Genomic DNA, 15,219 nt, shown 5'->3' with positions numbered 1-15,219 from the left:
AGGATCTTTCCCCTCCTCCTCCAGGTTCGTTTGTAGCCCAGATGAACCTGGGCACCAAGCAGGCAACACAACCTTTGGTACCCTCAATCCTGGCCACAGAGAACAGTGTCTGCACCCCTGACTATACTACCCTGACGACAAGTACTGTACATTTCTCTTTTCCCCTCCCTCTTGAATGGCTCCCTGCACCACAGTGCTATAGTCAATTTGCTCATCCTTCCGATAACGGCCGCTCTCATCTGCACAGGAAGCAAGAATCTCAAACCTGCTCAAGGGCTGATGTTCCTTCAGCGCTACCTCCTGGATCCTTCTATTTGCCTCACTCATAATCATAGAGGAGAAAGTGAGGACTGCAGATGCTGGAGATCAGAGCTGAAAAATGTGTTGCTGGAAAAGCGCAGCAGGTCAGGCAGCATCCAAGGAGCAAGAGAATCGACATTTCGGGTAGAAGCTCTTCTTCAGGAATGAGGAAGGTGTGCCAAGCAGGCTAAGATAAAAGGTAGGGAGGGGGGACTTGGGGGAGGGGCGTTGGGAATACGATAGGTGGAAGGTGGTTAAGGTGAGGGTGATAGGCCGGAGAGGGGGTGGGCGCGGAGAGGTCGGGAAGAAGATTGCAGGTCAAGAAGGCGGTGCTGAGTCCGAGGGTTGGGACTGAGACAAGGTGGGGGGAGGGGAAATGAGGAAGCTGGAGAAATCTGCATTCATCCCTTGTAGTTGGAAGGTTCCTAGGTGGAAGATGAGGCGCTCTTCCTCCAGGCGTCGTGTTGCCATGGTCTGGCGATGAAGGAAACCAAGGACCTCCATATCCTTGGTGGAGTGGGAGCGGGAGTTAAAGTGTTCAGCCACAGGACGGTTGGGTTGGTTTGTGCAGGTGTCCCAGAGGTGTTCTCTGAAATGTTCCGCAAGTAGGCGGCCTGTCTCCCCAGTGTAGAGGAGGCCACATCGGGTGCAGCGGATGCAGTAAGTGATGTGTGTGGAGGTGCAGGCGAATTTGTGACGGATATGGAAGGATTCCTTGGGGCCTTGGAGGGAAGTGAGGGGGGAGGTGTGGGCGCAAGTTTTGCATTTCTTGCGGTTGCAGGGGAAGGTGCCGGGAGTGGAGGTTGGGTTGTTGGGGGGTGTGGACCTGTCGAGGGAGTCGCGGAGGGAGTGGTCTTTCTGGAATGCTGATAGGGGAGGGGAGGGAAATATATCCTTGGTGGTGGGGTCTGTTTGGAGGTGGCGTAAATGACGAAGGATGATACGATGTATCTGGAGGTTGGTGGGGTGGTAGGTGAGGACCAGTGGGGTTCTGTCCTGGTGGCGATTGGAGGGGTGGGGTTCAAGGGCGGAGGAGCGGGAAGTGGAGGAGATGCGGTGGAGAGCATCGTCAACCACGTCTGGGGGAAATTGAGGTCTTTGAGGAAGGAGGCCATCTGGGTTGTTCGGTATTGGAATTGGTCTTCCTGGGAGCAGATGCGGCGGAGGCGAAGGAATTGGGAATATGGGATGGTGTTTTTACAGGGGGCAGGGTGGGAGGAGGTGTAATCTAGGTAGCTGTGGGAGTCGGTCAGTTTATAGTAAATGTCCGTGTTGAGTCGGTCACCCGAGTTAGAAATGGAGAAGTCTAGGAAGGGGAGGCAGGAGTCTGAGACGGTCCAAGTAAATTTGAGGTCGGGGTGGAAGGTGTTAGTAAAGTGGATGAACTGTTCAACCTCCTCGTGGGAGCACGAGGTAGCGCTGATACAGTCATCGATGTAGCATAATCATACCCTCTTGTTCTTGACCACTGACTGAATTCAAAGTAGTTATTCTAAGGAGCGTGACTGCCTCCTGAAACACAGTGTCCAGGTAACTCTCCCCCTCTCTGATCTGTCACAGTGTTTGTAGCTCAGGCTCCAACTCATCAACTCTGAGCCAGAATTCCTCAAGCAACCAACATTGCTATGGATGTGGTCACTATGAACTACAATGGGGTCCACCAGCTCCCACGTCATGCAAGTACAACCCATTGCCTGGCCCTGCATCCTTATTTTATTTACTTAGTTCTTGGCTTGATTTTTAAAAAGGTCCTTCTGCTCTTTTAATTTGTAAGCTGTAAATATTTTGCCTACTTACTTTCCATCTGAAAGTAACCTATACCATATATTCATATTAGTAACTATTACCACCCAGTGAACTTACAGTTTTACTCTGATGTTATTCTTTCTTTTGTGCTGGGCACCTGATCCTTGGCTTCAACTTATCCTGTTAAAATACCTTACAAACTATGAAGTAAAAAAGCAAGCAAAAAGTACTTCTTGCCCTCTACGCCGAATTCTCACACTGCCTCCAAATTGCTAAATGGTTTGCCCCTTATTCTGAGACTATGTCCCCTAGTTTTGTTTTATTCACTGGGATGTGGGTGTCACTGTCTGGCCAGCATTTATTGCCCATCCCTAGTTGCTCTTGAGAATGTGATGGGGTGCTGCCTTTGTACTGCTGCAGTCCATGTGCTGTAGATAGACTCACAATGCCCTTAGGAATGGAATTGCAGGATTTGAACCCAGTGACAATGAAGGAACTGTAATATATTTCCAAGTTAGGAGGATGAATGGCTTGGAGGGGAACATACAAGGGATAGTGTTCCTATGTATCTGCTGCTCTTGTTGTCTAGATAGAAGTGGTCATGGTTTGGAAGTTGCTGTCTGGGAATCTTTGGTGATTCCTAGTTCTGGATCCCCATAGCCAGCAAAGTATCCTTTCTGCAGCAATCCTGTGTAGTCCTTTTAGAATTTCATAAGGTTCAATTAGATCACTACTCATTCTACTGAACTCCAGAGAATGGACACCTAGTCTTCTCAATCTCTCTTGACAGGTCAGTCCTAGGAATTAGCCTGGTGAACCTCCATTCCCTCTGTCGAAAGTACATCCTTCTTGATGTAAAGATAAAGTTGACATAGTCCCACAGGAACAAATATTTGCTCTTGCATTAGACAGAGACAGCTAGTCATACGTTTAACCTGAGGGTTACCACGCAACAGGCAAGGGCGAGGTTCAGAAGGCAGGACCCTAATTGTGACCTTGGCCGACGTGGGATTTGAGCACAGGCTATCAGCATGAGCTGGGATGACTGGGTTGCAATGCAGAATGATGACAACAGCATGAGTTCAATCCCTGCACCAGCTGAGGTTACCATAAAGGACTCTCTTTCGCAACCTTGCCCCTTGCCTGAGGTCTGGTGACTCTCACGTTAAATAAGTATCAGTTATGTCTCTCCAATGAGAGATCAGCTCCATGGTCCACTGGGACTATGGTAATTTTTCCTTATTCTGAGATTTTATCCCTCAGATTTAGACCTCCTCAGTCAGAGAATAACATCCTTCCAGCTTCTTTTTAGCATTTTTCTAGCTGCCTGAGGAATGAGCAGGGGCTCCGAAAGCTTGCGGTTTTAAATAAACCTGTTGGACTGTAACCCGATGTCGTGTGATTTTTGACTTCATCCTTCTGACAGTCACTTTTCTTACTGTAATTCTTCTTTTGAACATTTCCCTCAGCTTCTCAATGCCTATGTGTTCTCTATGTTTTTGTTTGTTTATCCTGCAGATGGGGATCCGATATTCCACCCTCTCTCTGCATGTGCTCCTGATTGGCTCATTGCTCTGGCGCTGCATTTCTGATTGGTTCCCCTTGACACTTTCTTTGCACCTGATTGCACCAGCTACTAACTCTATGATTGGCTAGAGGGTACGGACGCTCGACTGTGATTGACGCGAGGTACTGTGCTGTGAATGGCTGGATGTATTCAGCACCTGAATACCATTGGCTAGCTGTCAGTAGCCTGCTCGCGATTGGCTAGATTGCCCGCATACCTGCCTGTGATTGGCTCGCTGCGAGCGCTGGGTACCAGTTTCACTGTGTCAGTGTCAGTTTCCTGGCTGTGCCGGGGAATCAGGCTCCGGGCGCCCTAGGGTCGGAGGGATTTAAACCTGTCACTATGGTCAGCAACGTCAGGTTTAAAAGCCGAATGCTGAAATCGGGTAAGTCCCATTCATTGCAGCAGCCACACCAACCAAAAAAAAACAGGAACCCGATTAACACTTACCATCAGTGTCTTGTGTTCCTCAATAAACCTTTCCATTCACTGCCTCTGCTTTCTCTGCACGGTCTGCCGGCTGCCGATGGGCGTCGCTGGGATACCGATCCTGCCGTATTTCACCCCTCTCGCTGTCGCCTGATGCTTTCGGTTGTTCTTGTGGGATCCAGAGGAGAAGGAGGTGAGTCCCACACATTTGCTGTTCTTTCCCTGAGCTGGCAGTGAGCCGGCTTCGCTGCACGGTGCTCTGCCCTCGTGTAAAAACGCTTTGGTTGCTCCAGGATGGGGCTCCGTGGATATTTTGTGACTGGCTGGTTTTCGCGTTACTCGTCCCCGATGGGGGGGGAGGGGGGGTGGAATAATGTACGGAATTGACCCAGCTGGGGGTCCGGAGATCCTCTGTCTAAACCCGTCACTGCCCCTCACAATCCGCTTGGACAGCTTTGCTCCCAGATAGAGGACAGCATTCACTCACTCCCCTTGTGATTTTCCTGCCTGCCCACTTCAACATCTCTGTTCAATGTAGTGCAGAAATTTGCAAAGCAAATGAGACAGAGCTGGCTAAAGCAGTAAGGGGGAAAGCGAGATTCGAATAGGATGCCAGAGTCCAATACCATTTAATGCCAGCCCTGTTATTGGGATTGGGATGTCAGATCGGGCGCTTGGCTGCAGTTGGAGGATGCCTTCCTGAACGACCTCTATGAAATTAATGTTGGTGATCGAATGTACCTTACTGTAAAAGAACAAGGCTGTCCGCTGTACATCCACTATCCTAGCACACGATGCTTGTCGCTTCCCTCAGTCTCATTTCGCTGCCACATGCCACAGACCGTCTGGTTGCATCAGGGTTGAAATTGGCGTTTAAATGTTTTTTTTAATACGAATCTCCGACTTGGCAGTTCAGCAGTGTACTGAAATGTGTCTATTGTGCGTCTGGGGATTCTGCAACAGGAATTTGAGGGATGCAATGTCCATGAGTGTTGAAATAATGCTTTGTCCTGTTTATTTAACCGGGTGCCATATCCGCAGGGGATGAAACCATCAGGAGAAAGGGAGGGGTTCCGGCTCCAGGACCTTTTGCTGGAAACTGGCAGTGACAGGCAGGGTCTTGGTCAATCACATCGCCCAGTGCAAAGAGTTGTTCTGGTGCAATGGTCACGTTTGCTACCTTTGACCCGGGGGATCTGGCTTTCTGTTCTCGAGATGTGTACATTGGCATCTGTGAGCAGCTTGGCTGGAAAATATCAATATCAATATTGGGATTGGATTGAGGGGAAGGGGAGACACATGTTAGTCGCAAGTTACAGCAGGAAATAACATAAACTAGAGAATGCAATAGTAAAGAAAAGCTAGAAATTGCTCGAGAAATTCAGCAGGTGTGGTAGCATCTGTGGAGAGAAAATACATTTAAGGTTTCGAGTCTGGTATGATCGTTCAGTTCTGAAGAATAGTGATACCGGACTGAAAACTCTGAGTTTTTCTCTCTCCGCAGCTGCTGCCAGATCTGGTGAGTTTCTCCAGCATTCTCTGTGCTTGTTTCAGATTTTCAGCATCTGCAGCATTTTATTTGAGATATTAAAGCAACATTTTTCAGGGTCATAGAATCACTACAGTGTGGAAACAGGTCATTTGGCCCAACAAGTCCACACTGACCCTCCAAAGAGTAACCCACCCAATACTTAACCTTGACTAATGCACATAACTTAGCCATCCCTGAACACTGTGGGCAATTTATCATGGCCAATTCACCTAAACTGCACATCTTTGGGCTGTGGAAGGAAACTGGAGCACCCAGAGGAAACTAGTGGAGACACAGGCAGAATGTACAAACTCCACGCAGATAGTTGCCCAAGACTGGAATTGAACCCAGCTCCCTGGCACTGTGAGGCAGCAGTGCTAACCACTGAGCCACCATGCTGCCCCTTTGCTTTTGTGTTCAGCTACTGTCTTTTTGACTGAGTTGTGCTCTCCATGCACACAGCCTCGGTTATGAAGTGACCCCATGCTTTCAAAAAACACAGTTGGAAATTCAGTAAGATCCAAAAAAAGGCTCTTTACATTTGCTGAATGTTTAACAGTGAATAAAGCCACAGGCTGCAGAGAAAATCACATTGCATCCTTGAATTAGTGCCTTGTCCTTTTCTTCCCTCCTTATTGGGAGTACTCTTGCCTCAGAGTCACAATGGTGTTCCTTCAAGGAGTTTAGAAACTGCAGGGTAGATGCCAGCTGCCTCTGGCAAGCAAGGCCAGTGCTGTATTACTGTAGGTGCCAACATTTGGCCAAAGCATTAAATGTAAGCTTTAATTATGTCTCAGGTGAATGTAGAAGATCCTACAGCCGTATTTGAAAATTTCTCTCCTGACCAACACTTGGCCAACAAACAATATCTGTGAGACACATTACAGTTCTGGTTATCTATCTCATTTGTACTGCCAATGATGTAGCTGCTATGTTCTTTTTTAATTACAACTGAAAAACTATTTCTCTTATTTCATTGGGAAACACAAACACACGGTAGAGTGCAGGTATTGGTGGAATCATTGTACATTTCACAGAATAGAATGCCTACAGTGTAGAAGTAGACCATTTGGCCACTGAGTTCATACAAACCTTCCAAAGAGCATCACACCCAGACCCACTCCTCCACCTTGTCCCTGTAACCCTGCATTTCCCTTGGCTAATCCACCTAGCCTCCACATCCCTGGACATGATGGGCAATTCAGCATGGTCAATCCACCTAACCTGCACATTTTTGGACTGTGGAAGGAAACCGGAGCAGCCAGAGGAAGCCCACACAGACATGGGAAGAAGGGGCAAACACCACACAGGCAGTCACCCGTGGGTGGAATTGAACCCAGGTATTTCTTGGTGTAGAATCCACATGTTTGTATAGATACAGGAAAGGTCAGTTTTTTATTCAATGGGTCAGCACTGCATGGAAAAGGAATCTAGAGCCCCACAGCATTTAGCCTGTCATCCATCATCACCAGATTGTGACGGATGAAAGCATGTCATTATTGAATTCAGGTGATACAGCATCTATACTTTTAAAACCCCAAGTGCTTTTATCGAGATTTCACACCATTTCCAGGGCACGTCCATAACAGTGGACATTTAGTGTTGTCAGGGGATGAGCAAACTTGAAAATATGTTAAAAGGACCATGTAGAAGATCCACTTAATAGTTTGGAGGCCCTTTCTCATTTCTCTGATTTATTTTTCTGCACATGCCGAGATTCATGTGAAACACAGTGTTAATTTTAAAATTCCATTCTCCCCCATTCCATATTGACATCAGTGGGCTTTCCAAGGAGGAAACTCAGGTGTGTGGAAGAAAAGCAGGACCATCAAAGGAATGCGACTGATCAAGCTGCATGAGATATCTGCTGTATGCATTCATTGGTACATCTGAAGTCATAGATGAACAGACTATATTTTAACAAATGATTAGTACAAGGAGGTTACAACTCTAAAGACAGCTTGTGATGATTGACTCCATTGCCAAAGAAATGTGTGAATGTCAGACTAACCATTAATGACCCACAATTCTGCATTGTCTACCGAGAGAACCCAATAGGAATATAATTTATTTGCAGGTTGACTATATTAGGTGTAACCAAGTGACATCACCCATGGAATATCTGTAAGCAATTGACCCTTATCATTTACCTTAGTTTGGTAATGGTTCCTTTTTGTAGAGCGTAACATGGTGAAGGGAGAGCGCTCCTGATCTCAAAGCTGCATTGGCCAAATGTGATAACATGAACTCTGAAGGAAAACTGAGGTTAATTTTGGAATGATGCTTGGTAAAAAAGGAGGAAGTTGAGGTTGCTGGAGGCCCACTACCTCAGGATATCTCTACAGGACAAGTTCATAGACACTCAAAGCCACGACTTTCACTGAATCCCCTACCATTAACATCCTGCAGGTTACAATTGACCAGAAATCTGGACTGGCCAAATAAGTACTTTGTCTCCATGAGCAAGTCATAAGCTTGAGATTCTGCAGCAAGTAGCTCAATTTTTGTGTTCCCAAAGTTTGCCTCCCATCTGCAAAGCACAAGTCAGGAGTATGATAGAATGATTCCCATTTGGCTGAATAAGTGCAGCTCCGACAACACTCAAGAAGATTGGTACCATCCAGGACAGAGCAGCCCACTTGATTGACACCTCTTCCACTTCATTAACTCCCTTCACCACCTTTGCATGGTATATATCACCCATGAGGTACACTTTAGTAACTCACCAAGGGTCCTTCAACAGCACCTTACAAACCCACAGCTTTTACCATTTAGAAGGACAAGGGAAGCAGATACTTGAGAGTTTCACTACTTGCAATTTTGTCTCTAAGTCACACACCATCCTGACTTGGAACTATTTGGCTATTTCTTCACTGTCACAATCCTGGAGCTCCCTTCCTAATGGCACTAACATTGGTACTTGCATCACATGGATTTCAGCAGTTTAAGAAGGCAACTCACCACCCCTTGAGACAACTAGGGATGGACATTCTGGTCTAGGCCACAAAATTACATTAAAGTTTTTATTTAAAAACTCAAAACTAACATGGATATATCATTAACATTCACTCTGATATAAGATCAGAAAAATGGATGTTCACTGATTATTGCATAGTGTTTTACTCAATCCAGAATTTCACAGATAATGAAGCTGTCTCTGTGAACAAGTATTAAGATCTAGATACAATCCAGACTTGAATTAATAAGTGGCAAGAGTAATTCCAACCACACCCATATCAGACAATGTCCACCCTCGACAACAAAGAGCCAAACTGCCTCCCCCTGATAAAATTTGGCAGCACATTAACATCCCAGAGATCATCATTGAACAGGAACCCCAATGGAACAGCCACATAAATGCCTTTGCTGCGTGACAGTGTTCTGTAGCAAATGGTTAACCTCTTGATTCATCAAAAATTTTTATCAAGGTGCAACTGAGAAATGTGATGGCACAATGTCCACTTATCCGGATGCATGTGCAGAAACCTTCAAGCCATATCGCACTTTGTGGGTCAAAGCAGTCTACTTCAATGTTTCTCCATCCGTTAGATTAAGCAACTATTTCTTTCACTTGCTATGTCATCTACAGAGTGCTCTGCAGCGAACCACCATTGCTTCTTCAACAGGATCCTGCAAACTTGGCACATTCTACCATTGTTTGGCAGGTGTGAAAGAATGATGTTACTTGAAATTCCTCTTGATCCTGAGTTGGACATATGTTGCCATTTCTTCATTGTCACTTAGTTAAAGTTCTGGATCTTACTGGGTTGGGCGTGCCCCTTCATGTCATGAACTGCAGTGGTTCAAGTAGATGACTCACCATCATGATTTCGAGGGTAACTAGAGGTGGATAATAAGTATAGGTCTTGTTCACCAGGTCTACACCCTGAGGAATCTTTAGAAAAAATAATGGACTTATTGAACAAATCAAATTCTATGACCAAGGTAGAATCAAACCATTCAAAACAATCTAAATGGATTGGAGAGATGTATAATAGATTAGTAAAATGGCAGACAGTAATAAATGGAATAATGTGGGTGGCGCAGTGGGCGGCATGGTAGCTCAGTGGTTAGCATTGCTACCTCACAGCACCAGGGACCTGGGTTTGATTCCAGCCTTGGACGCCTCTCTGTGTGGGAATTTGCACATTCTCCCCGTGTCTGCATAGATTTCCTCCGGGTGCTCCTTTCCTCTCCAGTCCAAAGATGTGCAGGTTAGGTGAATTAGATTAGATTACTTACAGTGTGGAAACAGGCCCTTCGGTCCAACAAGTCCACACCGACCCGCTGAAGCGCAACCCACCCAGACCCATTCCCCTACATTTATCCCTTCACCTAACACTACGGGCAATTTAGCATGGCCAATTCACCTAACCTGCACATTTTTGGATTGTGGGAGGAAACCGGAGCACCCGGAGGAAACCCACGCAGACACGGGGAGAATGTGCAATCTCCACACAGAGAGTCACCTGAGGTGGGAAATGAACCCGGGTCTCTGGCGCTGTGAGGCAGCAGTGCTAACCACTGTGCCACTATGCCGCCCATATTGGCCAAAATAACTTGCCCATAGTGTTCAGGGTTATGTAGGTTAGGTGCATCAGTCAGGGGTAAATGTAAAGTAATTGGGTAGGGTTATGGATCTGAGAGGGTTACTCTTTGGCAGGTCAGCGTGGATTTGTTGGGCCAAATGGCATGTTTCCACACTATAGGGATTCTATGATTCTATGTGAGTAACTGAGAAAAGGAGCAAGTTTAGGGCCCCTTATCTAAGGAGGGATTAACTGACATTAGTGGCAGTCCAGAGAAGGTTCATTAGGCTGATACCAGGTATGGAACAATTGTCGTATGAGGAGAGGTTGAGTAGGTTGGACGTGTACTCATTGGACTTTAGAAGGATGCAGGGTAGATGCAGAAAGGTTGGTGCTCCTTGTGAAAGAGTCTGGGGGACCAGTGGTCATAATGTCAGAGGAAGGATGGCAAATTTAAGATGAGGAGGAACTTCTTCTCCCAGTTGTAATTTTGTGGAATTCTTCACTACAGAAGGCTGTTGAGACTGGATTCATTAAGTGTAGCCAAGACTGAGGATAGCTGGATTTGAATCAGGTCGGAAAGCAAGGGTTATAGGGAGAACGCAAGAAAGTGGAGTTGAAGATTATCAGATCAGCCAGGTGAAGCAGATTGCTTGGGCTGAATAGCCTACCTCTATTTGACATCTTGTGGTCTAAAATGTGTACACAGAATGAATGGGCCTTATTTTCAGTCGGGTGTTGGGTTGTATGATTTGGGTGAGAGCCCATTTGATCATCAGGAGTTACGGAAAAATATCAGCCAGTCTGACATTATCAGCACAATTAAATGAAATAGTATGTTCAAGCAGTAAAACATGGGGAAATTGCAAATGTTGTGCCCACCATTCAAAAAGGTCATCCCACTTTCAATGCTCTTCCTATGAATAGGCCTGATTTGGAGATGCCGGTGTTGGACTGGGGTGTACAAAGTTAAAAATCACACAACACCAGGTTATAGTCCAACAGGTTTAATTGGAAGCACACTAGCTTTTGGATCATCACCTGAATAAGGAGCGACACTCTGAAAGCTAGTGTGCTTCCAATTAAACCTGTTGGACTATAACCTGGTGTTGTGTGATTTTTAATTATGAATAGGCCTGTTATCTTGAATGGGGAAGCAGTTACACAATGTCTCTAACAATATACCTTCCCACTATTTTTGGAGGATTTAATTAATTTCCTGCTGAAAGATATGGCTGGAAGTTGGCATAAATCTCACAGGGAGGGCAACATGAAAAATTCCAGGAGTCGAATGCACCTTAACTGACTTTAATAGAGTAAAGAAAAATGACATATGGTAAAACCAGGAGGAATTAAACAAGATTTGAAGCATTGTCCAAGAGATGTAATTGACATCTAGTGAGTTGCAGATATATTTATTAGGATTCAAAACTCATCCAAGCATACACTGAAGTCATAAGCAGAAAGATTAATTGGATCACAAATGTAAGATTTCCGTTATTTGATCTGCTGGAATTATGGGATAGCACAAAACCATTTCTACAGCAATAGATTAAAAGCCTTGCCTGAAAATAGAATCCATCAGAGATCAGTGAAGATTTACTCTGCACAAATAAGGTGAGGGAAAGCAGTTAAATGTACCAGGCCATGTTCACTCTGTTGCCGTTCATTGGGATGTAATGATCAATCAGGTATAGACTGAACATGCTTCGGAATGCAATTGTCCCATTTCAGACTCAAGCTGGTGTCAAGTTCTTCTGCTTAACGAAAAGCTATCCTCCAACATTTGGTGGGGTATAACGCTTATAATATTTTACTAACTAAAATGAAATGCAAATGAGAAGTTTGGATGTATTAAAGAAATTACAATTTAGTCAATTCCCTCGTTGGCTAGATAGTTGTCATATGGATCAGATTAGCACCAACAGCACTAGTTTGATCCCTTTTTGGCTTCATGACATATCTGGAGTAGAAAGAACTGTTAACATGTTTTTTCTATAATTCAATGAATAATGGCCAAAGAACAGCCATTGTGCAGAGATGATGTGGTGGTGCCGGTGTTGGACTGGGATGGACCAAATTAAAAATCACACAACACCAGGTTATAGTCCAAAAGGTTTATTTGGAAGCACTAGCTTTTGGAGCGCTGCTTCTTCATCATGTAGCTGTCTGATGAAGGAGCAGCACTCCGAAAGCTAGTGCTGCCAAATAAACCTGTTGGACTATAACCTGATGTTGTGCGATTTTTAACATTGTGCAGAAAACTCATGAAGAAGAAATTGCAATGGACACTATATAGTCTTAACCATTCCATATGGTTATCTTTTGGTATATGATTGTAACAGATAATCAATAGTGAGCTGCAACTGGAATGATCAGATTCAGATCTGTGGAAGGCGAAAAGCCTACGTTGACTAATGAATATTGTTTATTCAACACATTTTTTCATGGGAAGTGAGTGTTGATGACCTGCCGAACAATTGTTCCTCATCATTAATTAGCTGAAATGGTGGACTGCTATGTTGAATCATTGCAGACTTTCTGGTGCAGCCACCCCCTATAGTGCTGTTCAGGGGGTACTTTCCAGAGTTTGATCCCATGACAGTGAAGGAACAATGATACGGTTGTAAAACAGGACAGAGTGGAGAGGAAAGTGCAGGTGTTGACATTCCTATTCTTTTGCTGCCCTTTTCTTTATAGGAGTAAGGGTTGTGGGTTTGGAAGGTGCTGTTGAAGAAGCATCTTGTTACTATACTGCAGTGGGTGAAGGTGTAGAAAATACCTTGGAGCTCTTAGGGTTATAGAGTCACACTGCAAGAAAACAGATCCTTCAGTCCAACTCGTCCATGCCAACCAGATTTCACAACCTAAAATAGTCCCACTTCCCTGTGTTTGGCCCATATACCTGGAAAGCTTTCCTTTTCATGTACCTGTCAAAATGTATTTTAAATGTTGTAATTGTATCTCATCTAACCATCTTGATTGATATTCTTTGGGATGAGGGAAAAATATCATGTTTCTGCATCATCTCAGACATTTTACTTCTAGTTCATCACTTACATGATGAAAATGAATGAGCTGAGGAGAGCCCCTCCTTATTCTAAAACAAATGAGAGCATTGGAAGAAACCATTTTCCACATTGAAGTGATGTTCTGTGCTTCATGTATTATTATCGGGCTTGTGTGAGCTGTGTCTACGTAAGCCAGTACTGTGGCTAGTGCCTCTGTTATTGTTGATCTGTATCTTAGAATAGCATGTGTCTGAATCACAACTGACCAGTTAGCTTCATGAAGTCATTATTAATGGTAACTGGTAAATCCAGCTGGAGTGTGGTTCAACACAGATTAACACAGTTGTATAGTTTGCACCTGATTTTCCTTATTGCCGCAATAGTGCCAGAATATTCATTAAATGGCATTGTGAAAGCATGAATTTAAACCATGAAGCTGCTGAGTCTGTATTTGCGCCAATCTTAACACAACATTCCTTGGATTTATTCTTGCGTAGCTATATGATAGTAATGAGTACCCGCCCATTTCCTGTAAGCTTCCCATTTTGATTTGTGATTTGTTTTTCAATGTTGGGCTCGAATCAGAAATGAGAAATCATGCCAAAATGAGGGATAATTATGTTGTGTTTGCACGAAGGAACTGGGTCTGAATTCAATCTGCTAATTAAATTAGATAACTTGTCAGAGGAGGCAAATAGAAAATGCATCATTTTGAACCTTTTTAAAGGGCTGTAGTTTTTACATTGAGCAGATCTGAAGTATAAGACAAAAGCCAAATCCCAGTATTCTCTGGTTTTTGAATGGATCCAAAAAGTAGATGTTGATGCCCATTTCTCTCCAGTTCCGAGACATGTATTACCAACGAGAGCACAGCTTACTCCATCCCCCACCCTAGCACTATCCAATAATTTTCCATTATCCATCCCCTCATGGGACAGAATAAAGCATCTCAGAACAACTGAACCCAAGGTTTTCTGCCTTAAAGCAATTTTGCTTAGTTAGTGCAGTTGTTTTTATTAATTCAAAAACAGCGCTCATTCCAGTTTGTCAGCAGAAAAAGCATAATTATGAGGTGAGTTGCTGGTCAATCTTACAACCTAGAGAACTGGTGAATAGAAAATCTTTGCAATACGTATCCATTCAAAACCATGTGCTTTTTTGTGCATTCACCCCTGATTTTATACCCTCCCTCTTCTCTACAAGGAATAAAATTCCTGATGAAAGTAGAATTCCAAGTGGTGTTATGACCATCTCATTGGTATCCACAAAAAGAAAGGCATCTGTGATTTGTGACAGTGAATCGAGGTAATTCCACTCTGTTTGCCATCACAGTCAAGTCCAATCTTATCCTCAGCCCAGCATTTATCCATGATGAATTTTGTCAGGGTAATTTGTCCCAGGAGGGTGCATCTTGGTGGGTTTATTTGACCCCTTGACGAAGGAGCCCTGAGGCAAATATTGCTTACCCTTCATGTTGCTTTTTTGAGATCAGACACCAGGGACAAAACCTGGGATCTTCCTAAAAACTGAAAGAACTGCAGATGCTGTAAGTCAGAAACAAAAACAGAAATTGCTGGAAAAGCCCAGGAGATCTGGCAGTGTCTGTGGAAGGAAATCAGAGTTAACGTTTCGGGTTGAGTGACCCTTCCTCAGAAATGAGGTTTTCCAGCCATTTCCGCTTTTGTATCTGGGATCTTTCTGATTGATATGACTCATCTAGCCAAGCAATCAACTTGCTGAACCATGCTTATTCATAAAAGTGATATGATAGTGTAGAATATGAAAGTAAATTTACTGCGGATTTTGGAAATCTGAAATAAGAATAAAAAGTATTGGAAATATACAACAAGTCAGACAGCGCTGGTTGAGACGCAAGTAAAACATATATTTTAGGGTAGTGACTTTTCATCAGTACAGTTACTTGAAAGGTCACAGACTAGAAGCATTAACCCCATTACTCTCCACAAATGCTGCCAGATTTGCTGAGTATTTTCAGCACTTACACAAAGGAATACCTCACATATAACTCAGAGAGTGACCATCTGATGGAATTTCTGCAGATGGTCATGAGTTTAACTGCAATGAGTTGCTCTTGCAGATTAGAAA

General features: G+C 44.2%; 1 protein-coding gene across 3 annotated transcripts in view; it reads left to right on the top strand.

Annotated features, from left to right (window-relative positions):
• Window positions 1-3,960: 3,960 nt before the first annotated feature.
• Window positions 3,961-15,219, top strand: part of septin5a (septin 5a) — a 131,825-nt gene continuing 120,566 nt past the window's right edge. The window contains exon 1 of one of the 3 annotated variants that reach the window (XM_088000174.1): window positions 3,961-3,998. The gene's annotated coding sequence lies outside the window, so the exon portion shown is untranslated. Of the gene's footprint in view, window positions 3,999-4,025; window positions 4,236-15,219 lie in introns of those variants that run through there. The other 2 variants (XM_043716050.2, XM_043716052.2) reach the window with 2 other exon arrangements.

Source organism: Chiloscyllium plagiosum, unplaced genomic scaffold, assembly GCF_037043375.1.
Source record: "Chiloscyllium plagiosum isolate Xiang-an unplaced genomic scaffold, Cpla_swu_hap1 HiC_scaffold_24, whole genome shotgun sequence".
NCBI classification, from domain to species: Eukaryota; Metazoa; Chordata; class Chondrichthyes; order Orectolobiformes; family Hemiscylliidae; genus Chiloscyllium; species Chiloscyllium plagiosum.
The sequence above is the reverse complement of the archived record's forward strand: the minus strand, read 5'-3'. Positions and strand labels throughout refer to the sequence as shown.